Here is a 17,807-nt window from a genome sequence, read left to right as displayed (position 1 = left end):
CCATCTGGAAAACGGTACCGGAGCATTCGGGCCCGGACTACCAGACAGAGACAGTTTTTACCCCTGCACTATCAAACTGTTAAATTCCCAGCCTCTCTCACTCTCACTCTCACCTCACCTCTCACCTATGATCTGAACCTCACAGTGCCTGATTCCTTTCTTTCTTACCAAAAACCCAGACACACATTGAAAATCTACCTCTACCATACATGTCAAAAGCTCACTCCCCATAATTTCTATCCCTTTATTTTATTCTGTTGATGCATATTTTTGCACGTAACCTGTTACCTTTTTGTTGTTTTGCACATCGTCTGTTGTTGTTTTTTGCACACTGCCTGTTGTCTCTGTCTTTCTTTTGCTACACAATTGTACTGTTGTTGTTGTTGTTTTTTTCTCTTTGTACTACTTATGTCCGAGAGCTAGCTAAATAGCATTTCGTTATACCATATACCATGTATATGAGTGTAATGACAATAAACTTGAACTTGAACTTGAACAGACAGTTAAATGGGGATAATTTCGAAGTTGCAAATATGAGATACCATAGCGCGGTTTTTTTCACTCCCTGGCGAGACGGGCTTCCATAGTTATGTGTATTCTTGATATATCAGAAGGGGGCACTCTTCTCTTTATCGCACGTAGTCCCGAATACTGCGTATGGAGTTTGCGTGAGTGAGGTCAGTAACGAGCTTGATCAGACCCAAATCTACTGCTTTCATCCAAAACAGCCCTTCATTTGGGCTTTAACCACTTAACAACATTGACATATTTAGACAATGTCTGCCTGGAATTTCCTCCCCCTTAAACATATGTTATATCTCTGCAGCAGAACATAGCAGGAGCCTGGTTCAGGTCTTAAATTGAAGCTAGCCCTCTTGGCTTTGAGTGTGAATAGTTTAATTTCTTATATTTCTTAATGTGTCCACTCAGCAGACAAACATATGAAAAAAACCCAAAAAAAACAGCTGGCGAACATGTATTTTTGGTCTTCAGAGGTCAGATTTATCAACTATATGCATGTCAAGGGCCTGGGAATGATTTGAAAACCTCTAGGTAACTACTAGCTTGGATAAAAATCTGGGACAAATTGATCAATTAGAAAAAATTCTACATCATGTTTTGTGAAGACTGGACCTGGAATGACATTAATAAATTAATAAAATATTGAAAATAAGAATAAAAACCATTGCAATTGCTATAAAAACCTTTAGACACTGCTAGAGAGCCTTTATCTGCTGTTATGCAATGAAAACAAAACCTCAGAGTTGCCTTCTGGTGTGGAAAAAAAGGAGCACTGATAAGAAACTGATAAAAAACTGATTGATTATCCCTTCTGAGTCAATGATTGACAGCTAAAAATGCAGCCTGAAGCTTCCAGAGGAAGTCTCACCCCCTAAGGCCTCTGAATGGCTTAAAATACAATGAATGACAGCGGTTTTTACCAATCAAATCGCCTTATTTCTGGCGCTCGTTCTTCAAACATTTATTAGTAATCAATAACGTTTACTAGTCTCTAGCTCTTGAGATAAACTAGTCTGGGTTATTTTGGATATATATCATGCTCCAGAATAAGGTAAAAACATGGGATATATATATATATTTGCTGTTTTTTGCTTTTGCGGTTTTGTTGGTAAAATGTATGATATTGACATGCTGGGCTGGCCAGGTGGCCGGGTGTTTTTATTGGGATTCTGCTAGTTCATTAATTTATTGGTTTATTGCATAATAGTGTCATGTCTGTGGAAACAAACTTTATGGTTTTGTTGTGGTGATATTGGAGAATACGTGCATGTGAGAAAATTTGTGGAGCGGTTTCAAACAAACGTTGTTTATCTCGCGTTTATCTTAAAAATAAAAAGTGTCATCTGGGGAGACAGGAGTACCCCCCCGGTGACCTCGATACGGACTACCTCCACCTGTTACCCCTCACACTCAATGTTTCAGAAAAAGGGTTTTAATTTAAGCTTTGCCCAGCAGTGTTTGAGCAGAGAAAAGAAATAGAAGCGCTATTCGCGCCGGTCTAGCTCAGTAACCACTAACTCAAATAATCCACTAATAATAATAGCGAAAGAACCCCGGCTTTTGCTTAAAAAAAAACTATTGACATTGTGCGTCTCCAACACTGGCTGGAGACTCTGTGTATCCGGGCTCAGCGGTTATATAGAACAGGACTCGGCGAGCTGCAGGTGAAACTCATTGCTCTGCACTCCCAGTGCGGAATGTGCGTCTCCTCCCTCCAGACTCGTCACACCGCCTTCTACAGCGGGGAAAAAAAACAAACAAACTCCCCTCTACTGTCTTCATACATCCCTCTTAAATCCCAGAAACACAGAAACTCCGGGGCGTTTCTGTGAGTCAGTACTGGGTTTCTCTGTTCGAGGTTACAAGCAGAAACAATAAAAGCGCTGAAAGCAGGAAGTTATTTCTGCTCGTAGGCATAAACGTGTAAAAATGCATTTTCTGATTCATAAAACCTAATAAAATCCACGTACAGTAAGTCTCCCTTTTGTTCCCAATGCACATAACTGAATATAAACCAGTCAAGTTCAGGTAATTTTCTGCTGAATATGAATACACTAGTTCTGGCGCAGCTGTTACAACAAAGATACTTACGAACTATTTTTTCATACGAGCTATTGCCGTTTTTAAATTTAATATTTTTTCAATTCGCTAAATCACACGAAACACCAACAACACTCATCGTAAGCATCTGACCAATCACATTCCTGAATTTTAAAAGTATTTAGTATTTATTTTTAACTTGTTTTATTTAAAAAGAAAATTATACACCTGTTTTACATATTCTTGCCATTTTTGGCATATTGTAAGTGGATTGTAACTTCAAATTGATAATTCCTGATCTTTATAACTGTGTATCATTTCTTTTTACCTTGTTTTAATATGTTTTAATTATATTTGCATTTTATAGAACTTTTTTAATATATTGTGAGCATTTTAGCAAAATTTTTAAATAGGACTATCAATGCTCCTGACTTTTAAACCTGTATTTATTCTGACATTATTCTCTCCAACTGCAGATGAGGAGGGATGCATTTGATTTTTAAATTGGTTGATTTTGGGGGAAAATGTACATTAATTTCTTTGTACGTATCATCAGTGGGAAACTTGGCATTTTGCTCTGACAGCACTTTGGCTGATTTGTTTAATGCGTTTTCCTATTAAACAGGAGATCTTGAGTTCAAATCCCAGTGTTGCCTTTCTTCCTGTCTTGTCTTATAGAATGTATCACTATGGATGATCACGTGTGGCTTGATTTTGTTAAATGCAAGTTTTCATTTTCTTTCTAGAACAACTTGCTTTTCATGAAATTCATACAGCTTGCGAAAGATGAAACACAGATCTTGCTTAGCAGTGCAAAACAAATATCACAGGCTGGCAAGAATAAAGTCTTTTTTTTACCAAAAGCTTGCAAATAGAGAAAAGGGATGCACGTGAGTCTCTGGGAGCTGTTAATTGAAAGGTTAGTGGTTCGAGCCCATTTCTCATTATTGGAGATAATTGGATTTCTTAGTAAAACCTTAACCCACTTGATATTTGCAGGAAATGCAGTTGTTTTGTGTGGCGAACTACAACAAGTAAACAATTGAGTACATTAGTCATTATCACTAGGAATGACCAGTCATGGCCAACATTCAAGGGAATCGTATTCAGCCATGGACTTTGACCTTCAAATGGCTGGCGGGAGAATTCATTTATACTCTCGTTGCACCCTTAGTTAAAATATTTAAAATTACAACACAGATTTGTTGGAGAACTTAAAAAGCAAAAAAGACAGTTGGACAGCATGATTATGTTAGGACTGTACATTTATATTTTAATACTTTTGTATATTTATATTAATTTTAATATACATGTAACCATAAATGCTGTTCTATATATATATAAAGATTGTTGTATTTAATAATATTTTAGCGGAGGGCACAAGGGGGTTTATTATACCTTGCGAAACATCCAAGACAACTATAATAGAGGCTCATATTTTAATAAAATTTGCTTTAAAAGAAAACCAAAAGTTGTATGATATCATCCCTCAATATCGACGTTCAGTTGATGGATTTGAAGAAGCAACAGCGATAGGTAAGTACATTGATTTTGGACCCATGCTTGCATCTGAATAATCTTTCCTCCTGGAAAGAATTAAAAACAGGTCTGTTTTGAGTCTCATGATGATGCTATTCTGGATCTGAGAAAAACATGCAAATTTGTTTCCTATTTTTTTTAATTTTATCAGATTTTATCAGATGAATGCAGTCCATAAGTTCAAGTTTTTATATGATGACAGGACCTACACTTAGGGCTCAGTACCGATAACACTGCTGATATTGATGGAGTAGAAATAAGTGATGTATTGGCAGCTTTATCTGAGGCGAGAAGTCCTAGAACACCTACATAAATGTTAGGATTCAGAGGAAGAAATATTTTTCTACCTCACCCAATCCTATTGCATTAACGAGGCTGAAGTTGGCTGCTTATTCGCCAGCTTCTTATTCGCGTTTTTTGTTCCACCTTAAATGCTGCTGCTGTGATGTTATGCCGCCTTTCGCCTGTAGATGGCTCTCTATAGTCATTTTTAAAAATACTAATCCGAGTGGATTACTGCACATATCCTCAGTAAAGGGGAATATGTAAGTAATGATTATCCAAATTGCATTTTTGTATGAAACACATTTCAGAAAATCGAAAACCAATTTTCAAAACTCACAATAACACAAACTGGCATGTTAGACAACAAGTAAATAAGACAAAGGCAAAACGTGAATTCTCAAAGTCGCAAAATCTTGCATTTTGCAAGAAATGTTATTATAGCAGTTTTCAATTGGACATTTAGAACATGGCATATGACAATATATGGTTAACTGAGGATGAGCAAAGGGTGATGACACTTTCTGCTTATTGCTATGACCCTCCCTCCTGATTATAAAATCGTCTCACAATTCTGCCACTGAGGTGTGAGACACAATGTAACAGACTGTCAAAATCCTGAACTTCAGGAAATGTTGCTGTACCATTTTTAAAATATGACCCTCTGAACATGGCATGAGAGAATTCATTGGGAAAAGCTAATTGCTCTTTCTGTTGTATTGCGATGGCCCCAGTTTAGAAAAAAAAATCTCAGAATTCTGACAAAAGGTCTGAGACACAATGTAACAAATTATGAAAATCATGAAGTATAAGAAAATTTACTGTACCATTTTTTAAAATATGACCCTCTGAACATGGCATGTGAGGATTTATAGTCAACAAAATAGCACCCCTTCTGCTGATTTACTTTTTCCCTCCTTCCTCGTTACCAAAACATCTTAGTATTCCGACACTAAGGTAAGAGAGACAAAATCACTCATCACGAACATTTGTAATTACGACACTTCACTGTTGCATTTCTGCGTTGTGACATTCTGAACATGGCATGTTAAAGTATATAGAAAACCTAGATCAGAACAGGCTAAATGCAATTCAAAGTGATTTATATTTTTTTAATTCTTTCTAAATGATAAAATATGTTTTTCAGTGATTATGACACTTCGGTATTACATCAAATATGCTTCAATGCCAAAATAAATAATAATGGAAAAATACCCACAGTGGACATTCATAGTTGTGATTATAGGAATGTTAAATATCAGGTGAGTAGCTGCGTCAGCATGCGTAGGCTGCAAAGGAAAAATTAAAGGATTATTCCATGCTGAAAAGAGAAGAAAGGAAACATAACGTGTTGGCCGTGGAGCCTTCTTCAGGTGTGAGAAAGACAGGGCAGTAAGCAAAGATAATTTTCTTTATCTTTACTTACTGCAGTTTATCTTTGATGACAACCAAAGACGTTAGGAAGTTTTACGGCTTACAGCTCCACATCAACTTCCTTTTATAATTAACCTCATCAGATCCCTCAACTCCTAACTCTTCCAATTTCTCACTTCAGAGAAGGATAAAAAACTCAATCATCCTCTACAGAGAAAAACCATCAACACCCCTACCACCTCCACCAATCCTAACCTTGTTGTTACTATACCCTCTGACCTTTCCCTTTCACCCCTTTGCATCCTCAGCTAACATATTTTAAAATTACAATAGACTGTATAGTATTTATGTTTAAAATTAAGGTAAATATGTCAAAATATCAAAATCCAACTGCACAGTGCTGTCGTAACAATGCTTGTCAAGTTCTCAAACAAACCTGCATTGTATTTTTAAAATATTTCAGCAGAGGATTCAACTGGAGTATAAATGACGATTCGACGATAATTTTTCTTGGGTGAATATGGTTTTCTGGGGAGTTGCGATGTTGGGCATTATTGGACATTTCCCGGTTACCCTGACACGTGTTAAACACTCGCAGTTCCTGCAAATATTAAAATGGTTATGGTTTCGCTGAGAAATCCAATCGACTGAAGACAACGTTTACATCGCAAAAGAGCCCCGTCCCTGGGTGGATTCGAACCACCAACCTTTCGGTTAACAGCCGAACGCGCTAACCGATTGCGCCACAGAGACTGACTGCCGGGTTCTTTTCTCGAATCACACGTTTTTGGTTAAAAAAAATCTCTTACCGTTTATTTTGCCAACCGGTAATATTTCTTCTGCACTGATAACCAAGAATTGAATTTCATTTTTCGCAAGCTGTGTGAATTTCATCAAAAACAAGTTTTCCAGAAAGGAGATGAACACATGCATTTAACGAAATCAAGCCCTTTGTGAGTGCCCAAAATGGTACGTTCTGTACTACAAGATAGGAAGAAAGACACGGCTGGGATTTGAATCTCGGTTCTTTTGTTTAACAGAGAAGCGCTTTAACCAACTAAGCTACGGTGACAGGACAGCCGTCACCTTTTACAGCCACTTGGACACACCGCTCTAAGACATCTGCGTTCAGTAAGCGCTGAACCTGCGCTCAGAGCAAATTGCCTCTTTTACATAGCAGCCCCGACACTGAGAAACGAAGAGAACTGGCTTTTATCTGGCATTTTTCATGTCCAATGCGTTTGACATCTCCCAAGGGCGACAGAGTTCTTTTGCGACACTATTTCTTCTTTTTTATTTCTGTACGCTTTGATAAAAAACGAGAAATCGTGCAAGGAAAAAATGTATTTTTTTCATAGAGAAAACGTGCACCAGGAAATGTTGTGTTGAGAAGAAGTGATTTAACATGATACGTGACCTAATTAATCGGAGCAATTGCTCACCCACCGAGGTTGGAGAGTCTGTTGGATGTGATAATTATACGGTGCTGTGGAAGAAAACAGTCTTTCTTTGAATTCTCAATCAATCGGAATTTCAATGCGAAATATAAACCCCTTGTCTGATTTAAAGAGGTTATATTTTAAAACTCATAAAAAATCAGAAAACACATGTTTCTCACTTTGAAATTTTAGACGGAGCGGTGCGTTACTAGTAGCGGCGCTGAGCACACTATGGGGGAATTCAGGTCATGTAAAATGCCAGCGGTTTAATAAACAACGCGTCTGATTTCGGATCATAAGATTGTAGGTTCGACTTCTACCTGGCTCGTGTAAATTTTATTCAAACTCCTCAGTAATACATGTATATTATGTGATGAACCGCACCTGAAAGCAAACGTTGGGTCTGTTTCCTTTGTTTTCCAGCATGAAGTAGCAAATCGTTACAAAAAGCACCTGCTAATGTCCAATAGCGGGTTTTTTTTCCAAATTACATTTTCAGGCTTCAGACACTTTTTAATAAAACAAAAGTGTCCGGAAACTCATTAACTTTCAGGTTTGCTTGAACCTGTACTAAAAAAAGTTATCTGAAACTTCCGGGATTCCATTTTCTGATGTAGCTGTCTCTAAAGTTGGACGTGATGTTAAGCAGATGTGAACTGTGCCTTTTCTCTTCAAAAAAAAAACAAAGTTCTTTTTTTCCCCTCCACTCCAATGCTGGAGACTGTAAGCCTGTGTGAGCTCCACACTGCGTGTCCTGTACTGCTCTATTTTGTTTAGATTATCTATGTGGTGTACAGATAGAACTCAACTGCATGGTGTGAATTCCGTGTTCAGGACCAGCAGAACCTGAAAAATTAACAGCTGACCTCGACGTGATTTGAACACGCAGCCTTCTGATCTGGAGTCAGACGCGCTACCGTTGCGCCACGAGGTCACAACAATCAGCGCCTTTGAATTCCCCAAAGGACACAAATCAGCTTCACAAAAAAAAAATCTCCTGTGAAGAGCGCCGCTCTTCCGAAGAGAGTCTCTTCATCCCAGACCACATTTTATTCTTCCTGCGCAGCTCTTGTGCAGATGTTGTTCTCAATTACAGATCCAGGAACACTGATTTTTTTCCTATTTTTTTTAAATTAAGTACCCCATGGTGCAACGGTAGCACGTCTGTCTCTAAATCCCCAAGTTCATTTTCAAAGTATATCGGAGTCAACTGATACTGATCAGGTTCTGCTGCTACTAAACCTGCAGTCTTCACCTTAAAGTTCAATTCCCCAAGCCTTTTGATATTATATGTCCATCCCTTCTCGTCAAAACTTGTATTTTCACAGGGTACCCTTCAGAAATCGCAGTATAGAATGAAAAAACTCCAGTAGATCTCGGCCGCTGTTGGTGATTTTCCTTTAAAAATAAATGAATCTCTGGAAATTTTACGGAGTCCCACAGGCCTTTTTTAGTGAGGGACAGCAGCGGCCACATCAGGAACTGCGTCCCCTTGTCCAATCCGGTAGGTGCCAGCCCCAGCAGAATGTACTGGTAACTGAGCACCGCACCCGTCCCCAGGAGTTGCATGGTGTTGTCCATTCTGCCTCACACCGCCTTGGCGAAGGGGCAGATCCAGAACACGTGCTTCTGAGTCTCCTCGATGAAACACGTGTCCCGGGGGCAATGCGGGTTCCTGGTAAGCGAGTGTCTGTAGAGGACCTCTCTGGTGGCCAGTCTCTTGTGTACGGCCATCCAGTTGAGGTCCTTCAGTTGATTGTCCAGTTCTTTAGGCATATATATTGCATATATAGCTCACTGTGTATATAATGAAGAAGCAGAGGTTAGTTTCTCATCTGCGCGTTACAGAGCCTTACGCAACTCGTACTGTACCGACAGCTAGGGTTTGATCCCTGCACGGGCTGTTAGTTGAAAGGCCATTGTAAATGACGTGTAAGAGATTTATAGATACTGTAGATACTTTATTGATCCCGTGAGGGAAATTAATAAAGCTTATCCAGCTGGCTTTTATGTTTCACACTAAATTGCGATCTTGAAACCAAAATAATTAGAAATATGGAACACAACCGTTGTTCCCCAAGAAGGAAAGCTGTTTAACACTGACGTCACTCCTTTTTATTTAACCCAGATTGTGAAGACAACTCCGCCCTATCAAAGGAAAATGTTGCACAAAAGTTGGAAAGCACACTCTGAATCCATCTGTACTGTATATTTGATTTCTGCGATCCGTTCAAGGCTGCTTGGTGCTTCACAAGCAAGTCATTTCAGGGAAGAAACTGAGTTTAGAGAACTACTGGTGCATTTTCACTCATTGAATTTGATCTTTGTACTCTCTTTTCATTCTCAGCTATAATATTTCAAAATTACAGTTCGGATTTGTTGGAAAACTTCACAGGCATTATTAAGTTAGGACTGTACAATTGTATTTTAATATCTTGGTATATTTACCTTCATTTTAATATGGATGTAACCATAAATGTTGTACTTTTGTCGTACATTTTAACTGAGGACGCACGGCGACTATTATACCTTGTGATACATGCAAGACATCTGTAAACGAAGATGTAATTACAGTCAAATTGGCAATTAACAGAAAACCACAATTTGTATAATATTATTTCTCTATGTCGATGATCAGTTGAAGGATTTGAAGAAACAGCAGCCATAGCAGGTGATTTTGGTTTTGAACCCATCTTTACACCTCAATAATCCATTTGTCCTCGAGAAAAGAAAAGACAGGCATGTTTTGAATCTCATAATGATCATATTCTCGATCCAAAGAAACATATAAATTTGATTCCTTCCGTAGTATTTTGGATTTTCTTACGAAGATCTCACGAAGTATTGCCAGGATCTATATTTAGCGTTCGGTAGCGATAACACTGCTGATATTGATTGAGTAGAAATCTATGATGTATTGACAACTTTATCTGAAGCGAGAAGTCCTAGAACGCTGCCTATGAAGTGTTAGGATTCATACCAAGATATACTTTTTGTTTTCAACCCAAAATGCTGCTATTGCATTACACATTATATGAACATTACCAGTTTTGGTAGCTTCTCTGCACCATTTTTCAAAACTGAAACTAATTACAAAATTACTTAAGATCAACCATGACAAAAAATTATAAATCAGGACTAATATTAATATCAACTGATGTTACTACAGAAAAAAAGATTTAACTGAAATATTAATAAGACTATGCAAGCCTAAAAAGTAGAACAATTCAATTTATATAACTTTTTTTTTAGAAATGGGCTCACACACCGGAAGACACTAACATTTCTCTTCGTTAGAGTATGTGGATAACAGTTTAACCCAAAATGTTTGGAGTCCAGAGGGAGGACTCGCTCGCTGAATGATCTCTCAAGAAATCCCGGTGAGATTCAACAGGTGTTTTCTTCAACAGCCACTAAAAGTCTGATGACCTTCTCTGGATTTCCTGAATATGACGTAAAATTAGTTCAAATCATTTGGTAGTTAACAGAACGAAATGCTTTGGAGGTACATTTAAAACAGCAGAGCAACACTGTAGCACTTTGTGTGTGACTGAATTTAATTGTGTAAACCTGGCTCTCTATGAACACGAGCAAAGAGTTCTCACTCAACAGAAGATTGCGATGTGAGCACAACAATATAAGATATCTCAAGATGCCAGGGATTTCATACATGAAAAGCATGCACTCTACCACTGAGCTACACAAGACGGTAATGTGATATTAGAATTTCAGAGTTCTTGACGGATTCAGGCTCCTTCTCAGAGGTCCTTGCTCGCCAAATAACTTTGCATCTGAGGAAGAGTACCACGGAAAAAAACCAACTCAACAAGAGAGCGTGTTGGTTGCTCTTGCTCTTAATGCAAGGAGCTGTTTTTTTTTTCCTTGCAATAATCATTATTAACCAGAAACAGCAGCACAGGTAGGTCGCATTTGTGATTATGTCACTTCTCTGCTTCAGCAATGTCAATAAAAGACTCTGAAAGTAGTAAAGCAAAACTGAACTCAAAATCATATTAGGAATTCTGAGCGATATCTCCATACAGGTAATCCAATAAGAACGTTGAAATATTTGAATATCATCTCTCTGTATATTGCGCTGCTTTTTACCCAGAGTAAAACTATTGGATTGAAGGAATGCTAACCGCTGGGTTAAAATGTATAGTTGTTATTTTGAGAAATCTGTAAACTCGTGATCTTATATGTTTTAAAAGACAGCACAGGAAAAAACGACAGTGCTGATTATTTTCCGGAGACGGAGCACTGATGACCTATCCGAGCTAATTGATAAAGCCAACCCAGTGGATACTCTAGCAGAACGTCAAAGAACATTCACCTTTGTATCCAAAGAAACCACAGGAACAACATCAGGAAGCACAATCAATTCCCCTTTTAAATCTTTCCTGTAAGGTATGCTATGTGAATTCATGAAGTTAATCCTCTGATCTCTTTTGATCACGAACAAAGTATTTCTGATGGAGCGCTATGTTCAAAGATTTAATAAGCTTTACCCCTGCCAACGATTCGGCGTGAAGAATTAAAAGTTTCACAGACAAAAGCAGCTCACCACCACAGCCAATATTAAATGTACTTGCCGGAACACTATCATGTGCACTGCCTCAAAAGTGATCTCGGCAGATGTTGTTCCCTACATAAAGCTGAACGTGCCAAAGAGAATTTCTGTTGAGAAAACAAAATATTTTTTCTGCCTTGATGTTAAGCTGACAGCCTGTCTTTTAGAAAGTCTGTCTCTAAACACTTCCCGCAGCCTAACAAAAAGCGCTTTTACTGATCGTATTGCAGGTCTTAAAATACTAACATTTGGCAGCAGTGGGACTTGAACCCACACCCCCAGAGAAACTGGAGCCTAAATCCAGCACCTTAGACTGCTCGGCCACACTACCTTCCTCCATACCCCTCTTCCTCACATTGCTGGCTTGGACTGGGGGGCTTCAGCTCTTGTCGTCGGATCTAATGATATCATGACATGTGGAAGTGACTGCACCTTCATCTTCCGAGATGCTTTCAATAGCACAAACGCTACTTTCACCGGCACAAACATAGCAATAATGAAGATGGTGGGATTCATCCTTTGTGCTATTTGTAGGGGTGCAACTCTATGGCGATCTACTGACTTGAAGAGCAAAAATCAAAATCCTCTGCTACTACTGTTGCTTTTTTCATAGTTTCTTCAAATCCCTCATTTGAACGTCGATTTTGAAGGATATTGATGATAATACCACATAAATTGTGGTTTTCTTGCGATCGCCAATCTTATTCAAATACCAGCCTTTTTTACAGTTCCTTGCGTGTTTCACAAGGTATAATAGCCCCCCTCGCATCCACAGCTAACATATTTTAAAATGACAATAGATTATACAGCATGCATGTTAACATTTATATTAAAAATATATAAATAAAATAAAGTAAAGATACCAAATAACATACAGTGCTAACCCAATAATTCTTGTCAGGTTCTCCAACAAATCTGCGTTGTTATTTTAACATGTTTCAGCTGAGGGTGCAACAGGAGTATAAATGAATTTTCTCGCCAGCCATTCAAAGACCAAATTCCATGAGTGAACATTATTTTCTCAGACGTTGCCGGCATTGGACTTTGCCGGTGGTATTGAATTATGTCCACAACTGTTGTAGTAGTTCCTTCTTGAAGTTCGACACGTGCAAAGCACTCTTAATATCATAGGTGTTAATGTTCGCTGAGTCTATTCGAGTCATGGTGTGTATCCTTGCCTATCATTGGGAGACGGGTAGCTTTTTTACACTCAGATTCCAATCTTCAATGCTTTGTGTGAGAGCTTACATAACTTTCATTTTCTCACATTTTCTGACGACTGTTCCAAAGGGGCACCCTGTCAATTCCGAATACTTTTCAAAAATCTGCCTGCATGTTTGATTATTGTCACTTCATTTCGAAAAAGTTCAATCACGAACAAAAAAGGGTCGAGTCGATCTTGAATCACAGCTGGGTGACACGGGCTTCTGTTCTGATATGGTTGTATGAGAAACAGGAGGAATCGCCAATCTCCTATAGAACATGAGTTGAATCAGGAGTGAGACATTTTGTATACTCGTGCATATGTCAACGCCTGACCTACATCATAAAACTAACATTAAGTTGTCAGAGACATTCATTTATATACAAACGAGACAGACCAAGTAATAATTTTACATTAGTTCAGGTGGGTAAACCTGAACTAACTAACTAATAAACCTATTAATAATTCTACATTAACGTGTCCTACAATGATCAGACTAATTGAAATGGTCTGATTCAGAGCCTGTGCAGTTCGTGCTAATTACAACAAGGACAGTTTTGATAATTTTCTGACGCGAGGCCTGACGCGTTATTCATTACGCCACTGACCCTGCTATTGTAGTGCTAAAAAAACACGTTTTCTACATTTATGTCTGTTTAAAAATCACTCTCTAAAAAAGACAAAGGGTTTGTGTGTCGCGCTAAAATTCCGCTTCATTTCCAATGCAAATAAAAACCGTTTTGTTCCAAGAAATCATAAATTTGTCACATCCTTCATACTATACTTCTCTCTTGTATTAGTAAAGCATTTTGGTTTAAACTGAACAATATATGAAAGGTTTCATCTATACACTTACACATACTAAGTATACGAATAAATACTCGGAAGAAGCCGCAGCTCAGGTATTAGAGAGATTTAAAATCGGATCGGAGGATTTAGAGTCCAGACTGCAAACCAACAGCTGACACAGGTCTTTTATAGAACCGTTTTGATTTCCTCTACTTTGTCCCCGTGACGTCATTGTCCTGCTCGCAGCCGAGCCCGAAACACGTCTGGTTTCTGTCGGTGGGCGCACACCCTGCGGTCCATGCGGGTCCTAATACCCCAGTACAATGACGGGGACACTAAACTGTAAACAGGTGCCGTCCTTCGGCTGAGACGTAAAATCGAGGTCCTGACTCTCTGTGATCATTCAGGAGAATGGTGGTGGTGGAGGGGAGTCCCCATTACCTGTAAAGCGCATTGAGTGGAGTATCCAGAACAGCGCTATATACGTGTAAGCAATAATGATTATTATTATAATGTAAAATGCAATAAAAAATAAAAAAAATCAAACTTTGATTCAAAATAGATTAATGTAAAGACTGAAAAAGCTAATGCTTTTTTCAGGGCTATATCTACTTTTTTTTTAAAAGCGAAGTCTGTCGCGATTGTGAAAGTTAGAGAATGTGTACCAGCGGGTGCCTTCATATCGCGAGCGTCAGTCTCGCCCGTAGCTGCGAGAAGGTTAAAAGCGCACAAGTGATCTGTCTTTCGTCAAAGTAATTGCCGGAGCAGTAAGACGCAGAGTACCATCCAGCAGCTGAAGATGATGTTCGGGGAAGAGCTAATTCTGTTTTTAGCACAGGGAGTGAGAATGAGCTCAGTCCGGCTCCCAGCACAATCCATCCTGGTTTGGTTACAGTGCGTCTGAGGCTCTTTGGATCGTAACGTAAAAAAAAACAATTGCTCACATCGTGTGACTTCCACGCCAGGAAGGAAAGGTATCACTTAAAAAAATCAGAACTGAAGATTTGGATCCTGGGCCTCAATTTTCTAAAACAGTCACAACGAGGGCTTTACACGCAGTGTGGGGTATTTTCCCCTTTTATATTTTTGCCACTTTATATCGAACCTGTTATACTCCCAGAAGTGCACAGTAGCTTGTACTTAATAAAAATGTACAATTCACCACTGGTATAAACAGATGTGTGCCGTGTTTGCCTTTGTAAGCATTTGTTTAAAAAATAAGTTCACAATACGATAAAAACACAGAAAGCACAAACTTTATAATACAACGATACAAAATCAATACCAAATCATTATGCCAATTAAGTACCTATCCTTTGAAAACAGAGAACACCTTTATATCTACAAAAAAACTTGACATTTGTATGTATTTTTGACTTACAAAGCAGACAGTGTACAGTAGTCCCTTAATTCAAAGATCAGATCTTGGCCAAAACAAGACAATCAGACGTGGGCTGAATTCGGAACAGGAACCTCTACTTCGTCGTTTATTGAGCTTTTGATCAATGTCTGATTGAAACAGATTCGCTTTTTTAACTCTTTGATTAAAGTACACAAAAAGCACCTTCCTCCGAGCCGGAATCGAACCAGCGACCTAAGGATTCCCCATTGATTTCTCTACAGTCCGCCGCTCTACTAACTGAGCTATCGAAGGAATGTCAAACATTGCTTTCTGGCACATACTGCCCAATGTTGTGAAATGTTCCGGGTGATTTAAATCCCAATTCGACATCAAGTTTCCAACTTGTTTCCTTAGTATTGTTTACCTTGAATTTAAGCCACGAACCAGGATTCTACTGTATAAACTTCCAGGGATATTACAAAATGTTTGATGGGGCATCAATCATTCCAGGCGGAAATTGACTCCTTTTTTTTTTCTCGAGGGATCATATTAAACATTTCATTAGTATCGAGAGGAGGATCACCATGAGACACAAAACAGTTTCTTTCTGTCTTTATTAGAAAGTAGCGTTTGTGCTACATTAATAATATTTTCGTGGAAATAAAGAAGTTGTAAATTTTAAAATTTATATTTGAATCGAAATGTGGTTTTGAGTTAAATATTAGCGTGTTCATGTAATTAGTTTGTGTTTGTCATTACTATATATATATATTGCCATGTTACTAGAATTTGTAACTGAAGTTTACTAGTTGTGTTTTTTATGATGATTAGACATTTGTTGATTACAATATTGTATATAATCTATAATTTGAACTACATATTTTTCAGGTGTGAATAATTGTATATTTTAAGAATAAATTTCTAAAACAAATCATTGGCTTTATTTACTAGTTTCTACACCTATAAAAATCTTTCTTTGATGTATAATAGACCTTTAACTATATATGTATAATAGTCCTCTAAATTCAGCCGTATAATAGAACTCCAACCATTTATGTATAATAAACATATAATCATAGATGTCTAATTGACGTATAACGATATACGTATATTAGAATTTCATTCTAGACCAGTTACGGAGCACATTTACACGTCTAAGGTATGCGTTTGATAGTCGTATATTCTACATCTTTTGCCCACTGGGATGTGCCGATTTTAACTTAGCAAACCAAGATACACATTTTCTAATGCAGCCTTAATTACAAGACAGTTTGTTTCTCGAAAGAGTGTTATGTAAAAAAAGAGAAAAACGAAAATATATGGATGACAATCTTTCAAAGCTGAAGATTTTACTTTTGAAAAACTGACATTTTATGTATGCAGATGCATTCGCTTATTTTAGAACTTTGCTGTACTTCCTGAATCATTTTCAGTGTTAAAAAGTGGGTGTAGATTATTCTTTCACGCTAGGACGCGAGTGTGTACATGTGTTTGATTTTCGTTTCACTGATTCTCATTGAAGATTTGGGAATTAACGACGAAAGAATCATTTGCCTCGGAAAGCAAAAGGTTTGCTTCTCAACGATATTGAAGACACACCCATGTAGAGCAGCGTGTGATGATTTGTACTATAAAAGACCAAGTGCTCAAAGTGACGTCTGCGATTACCGTTTAGACTTTTCATCTTGGGCGCACTTTTAGAAAGCAAAGATAGAGCAGTTTTGTTGAATCACTCTACAGCCGCTGTCAGCAGAGTGGCGCAGCGGAAGCGTGCTGGGCCCATAACCCAAAGGTCGATGGATCGAAACCATCCTCTGCTATGTACATTTTATGCACGATTGATAAGCACATCATCAGTTTAATGAAGTGCATTAAAACTGATTTTTTCTCTCGTGTGTATGCAAGCTTCACACTTACGGTACTCTTTCATCTTTACCAATAGCAGATGCCCAAATGTATCTTTGGTTGTTCTGCGATCCTTCATAGTTTCCTCCATTCCTTCAAATGAACATCCATATCAAAGCAATTATGTATATATATTACAATTAAGGTACATATTAAAAAATATCAACGCACATTTGTATAATGGTCATTTAATAATGATTGTCAAGGATTGTCAAGATCTCCAACAAATCTGTGTTCTAATTTTAAAATACTTTTGCTAAGGATACAACGGGTGTATAAATGAATTCTCCCAACAGACAGTTAAAGAAAAATTCCACACCTGAAAATGGTTTTCTTGGACATTGACTTAGGTACTTAATTGTTTACTTGTTTTAGTTCCACACGAGTAAAACACGAAGATTTCCTGCAACATTCAAGAGGGTTTGCGAAGAAATCCCTTCAATTTTTAGTGGAGATTATGTTTACATCAACACAATCTGAAGCGCGTCCCTGAGTGTGTTTGACCCACCAGCCCTTTGTATAACAGCTGCACAGGGAAACATTCCAGTTGCTTTTCACAACTCACATGTTTGTAGTTAAAGAAAATAAAATACTGTCATTTTCCTGCCAGCTGGCAGTATTTCTGGTGCACTGACCAAGAGTAACCAAGAACTTCATTTAATCTTTCGCAGGCTGTAATCTACAGAAAAGGGAGTGAATACATGTATTAATTTATCTTTTAGAAGTTGTATGAATTTCTTGAAGTTCAGAAACAACTTGTTCCAGAAAAGAAATGAACACTTGCTTCAAAGTAAATCAAGA

At 38.0% G+C, this 17,807-nt stretch overlaps 4 non-coding genes across 4 annotated transcripts; all 4 read right to left on the bottom strand.

Annotated features, from left to right (window-relative positions):
- Positions 1-6,436: 6,436 nt before the first annotated feature.
- On the bottom strand, positions 6,437-6,510 carry trnan-guu (transfer RNA asparagine (anticodon GUU)). The gene has a single exon. It is a non-coding gene; the product is annotated as a tRNA-Asn (tRNA).
- Positions 6,511-8,058: 1,548 nt separating this feature from the next.
- trnaw-cca (transfer RNA tryptophan (anticodon CCA)) lies at positions 8,059-8,130 on the bottom strand. Its single transcript has one exon. It is a non-coding gene; the product is annotated as a tRNA-Trp (tRNA).
- Positions 8,131-12,015: 3,885 nt separating this feature from the next.
- Positions 12,016-12,097, bottom strand: trnal-uag (transfer RNA leucine (anticodon UAG)). Its single transcript has one exon. It is a non-coding gene; the product is annotated as a tRNA-Leu (tRNA).
- Positions 12,098-15,325: 3,228 nt separating this feature from the next.
- Positions 15,326-15,413, bottom strand: trnay-gua (transfer RNA tyrosine (anticodon GUA)). The gene is given in 2 exon segments: positions 15,326-15,361; positions 15,377-15,413. It is a non-coding gene; the product is annotated as a tRNA-Tyr (tRNA).
- Between the last annotated feature and the right edge of the window lie 2,394 nt (positions 15,414-17,807).

The sequence above is a fragment of the Atractosteus spatula genome, chromosome 10 (assembly GCF_055471065.1).
Source record: "Atractosteus spatula isolate fAtrSpa1 chromosome 10, fAtrSpa1.hap1, whole genome shotgun sequence".
NCBI classification, from domain to species: Eukaryota; Metazoa; Chordata; class Actinopteri; order Semionotiformes; family Lepisosteidae; genus Atractosteus; species Atractosteus spatula.
The sequence above is the reverse complement of the archived record's forward strand: the minus strand, read 5'-3'. Positions and strand labels throughout refer to the sequence as shown.